The sequence below is a fragment of the Monopterus albus genome, unplaced genomic scaffold (genome assembly GCF_001952655.1).
Source record: "Monopterus albus unplaced genomic scaffold, M_albus_1.0 scaffold96.1, whole genome shotgun sequence".
NCBI lineage: Eukaryota > Metazoa > Chordata > Actinopteri > Synbranchiformes > Synbranchidae > Monopterus > Monopterus albus.
In genome coordinates, this window is record NW_018127976.1 from 3,020,313 (window position 1) to 3,023,568 (window position 3,256).

At 42.2% G+C, this 3,256-nt stretch overlaps 1 protein-coding gene across 6 annotated transcripts in view; it reads left to right on the forward strand.

The window, feature by feature from the left end:
* wdr37 (WD repeat domain 37) overlaps nt 1-3,256 on the forward strand; it is a 32,722-nt gene that overhangs the window by 24,177 nt on the left and 5,289 nt on the right. The window lies entirely within an intron of this gene.

Here is a 3,256-nt window from a genome sequence, read left to right on the forward strand (position 1 = left end):
CTTATTAACAGTAAGCCACTTGCACTGACAGTAATGCAAAATATGAACATGTCAGCAGTTTTAGAATTCTACAGTGACGATCAGTGTCTCGATGCAGAGCATTCATTTAATTAGGAACTATCAAACTGGCCACAGCAATTTATTCACCTCACATCTGATATTGTCCTTTTATAATCTAGACATCAGCCATCATTACTATGTCAATTCAGTATTACTGTGCTGCACATGCTGTTGTGAGACAATGAGCTATGGATGTGAGAATTTTACAGTATTTTAAAAATAATTATGGTAATTTTAAATTGTACCCAAGCAAATAAATGTTTAACTGGCTGTCAGAGCTTTCCTCTAAACAAAGGAGAGGATGGCACCTAACTGGTCAGTGAAATAAAATGTCAGTTTTATCGTAGAGGTTGAAAATACAGGTGTGACCTGGGTTGCGACTGTCATACTGTGACACTCCATTAATGGTAGGAAGTGGCCTCCTGTCATGCCTCATCTCTCAGGTGTTCTTGGAATCTTTAAATCATGCTGCAGTTGTGGACAAATATCTGACCTCTTGTGAGACTCAGCTCACCTTCAGTTAACCTTAGCGACTGCAGAGGGGTCTAATGATTCTCCCTGTATGTCTCTCTCTTCCTTTCCAGCTCTCTAATGCCATCATTCCCCTGTGACTAGGAACCATACCATACCCATACCGTACCTGGGTTCACATGTTTCCATTGTTTCAGAAACAGAACATGCCTGGGGTCAGAAGCAGGTCTGAGAGGACGCTACTCTGCCCCCAACCTGGCTCTATACAGTGCCTAATAAAAAGTATTCACCCCCTTGGATGTTCTACATTTTTGATTTTATAAATCAATCATGGTCAATATAATTTGGCTTTTTTGACAAAACAAAAACAAAAAACCTGTTTAGTGTCAAATTGAAAACAGGTTTCTACAAAGTAATGTCAATAAGAAATGGGAAATAAATGCATAAATATTTACCCCCTTTAAAATGACTGACCTCATTCAACAGAGCTCCAGCCAGTTGGTGCTAGTAGTCTCACAATTACTGAAATGGAGATCACCAGAGTGCAGTGAATGTGTCTCAAGTGATTGTAGTATAAAGACACCTGTGTCTGGAAGGTCCAGTCACTGGTTAATCAGTATTCCTGGCTACTATTACACCATTAAGACAAAAGAACACTCCAAGCAACTCAGAGAAAAGGTTATTGAAAAGTATAAGTCAGGAGATGGATTAAAGAAAATTCCAAGGCACCGAAAATCCTCCAGTTAAATCCATCATCAAGAAATGGAAGGAATATAGCAAATGTCTAAATCTGCCTAGATCAGGCCGTCCTCACAAACTGAGTGACCGTGCAACAAGGAGACTAGTGAGCGAGGCTACCAAGACACCTGTGACTACTCTGAAGGAGTTACAAGCTTCAGCAGCCGAGATGGGAGAGACTCTGCATACAACAACTGTTGCCCGGGTTCTTCACCAGTCAAAGCTTGATGGGAGAGTGGCAAAGAGAAAGTCACTGTTGAAGAAAACTCGTATTAAATCTCAACTAGAGTTCATCAAAAGGCATGTATGTGGGAAACTCCATAGTCAAGTGAAAGAAAGTTCTTTGGTCTGATGAAACAAAAATGGTGCTTTTTGGCCATCAGACAAGACACTTTGTTTGGTGGACACCAAACACTGCACATCACCACAAACACACCCTCCCCACTGTGAAGCACGGTGGTGGCAGCATCACGCTGTGGGGATGCTTCTCTGCAGCCGGCCCTGGAAGGCTTGTAAAGGTAGAGGGTAAAATGAATGCGGCAAAATATAGGAAAATCTGGTAGGACAATCTTATTCAGTCTGCAAGAGAACTACAACTTGGGAGAAAATTTATTTTACAGCAAGACAATGGCCCGAAGCATACAGCAAAAGCTACACAGAAATGGTTTAAAGACAACAAGGTGAGTGTTCTGGAGCGGCCGAGTCAAAGCCCAGACCTCAATCCAATAGAGAATTTGTGGCTGGACTTGAAAAGACCCGATCCCTGTGCAACCTGGCAGAATGGAGTAAAATTGCAGTGTCCAGATGTGCAAGCCTGACTGAGACATATCCACACAGACTCAGTGCTGTGATTGCATCCAAAGGTGCATCTACTAAAGACTGACTTGAAGGGGATGAATATGTATGCAATCATTACGTACTTTTAGTTAACTGACATTACTATGTAGAAACCTGTTTTCACTTTGACATTAAAAAGGTTTTTTGTAATTTTTTTGTCAAAAAAGCCAAATTATATTGACCACGATTGATTTATAAAATCAGTAAAAGGGTAAAACATCCAAGGGGGTGAGTACTTTTTATAGGCACTGTATATCACTACATTCTGGTTTGACTTGAGCAAAATGAAGTGTCTACGCCAGGGGTGGCCAATTCCAGTCCTCAAGGGCCGCTGTCCTGCTTGTTTTCCAACTATCCCTGCCTGACCTGCTGCTGATTACCTGGCTCAGGTGTGTTCAGCCAGTCAGAAGCTAAGGGATAGCTGGAAAACAAGCAGGACAGCGACCCTTGAGGACTGGAATTAGCCACCCCTGGTCTACGCTCTTTAAAAAAAACGAAAGAAAGAAGAAGGAGATGGCAGTGCATCATAAAGAATTTAAAGGAAGCTGATACAACAGCTGTTTGTTGAATCCATGTTTGCTCTGTTGACATCAGTTCTGGTTGGCAGAAGAGGCACCATGATGTCCTCTGCAAGCAACACTCATACTGTACAATGGAAACGCAACCATGTATTGGGCCAGTAGCCAGCCAGCTGGCCTGAGTACGGTTCCCGGTGGCAGTGGAATGACAGCATAAGTTTCCAATCACAGGGGCTTTTGACCTTGTCTGTCAGACACACTGCAAAGATGCCATTAAGTAACACTGAATACTACCCTCCCTCCTCACCACTCATTCTAAAAATCCTTCAACCTTAATCAGCCTTTACATCAATGACCTTGTCTGATTATGCTCCCCACACAATTCCTACCTAGCAAACTCTCTTCTCTCTCTCTCTGCCTCTTGTATTCCCAGGTGGGCTTCACAATGCAGTGTCAGGAGGTGCCTGTAACAATACAGCACTTTCCTTGAGTCCTCGCCTCACTAATACAAAAAAAGTTTAGCCCTGTAATTAGCCCTTAATGCTACGTCAACTTGAATTATGTGGTGCTGATTTTAGCAAGAAAATCTAGATGTGGAATGTTAGACACAACACAGTGCTAATCATACTAAA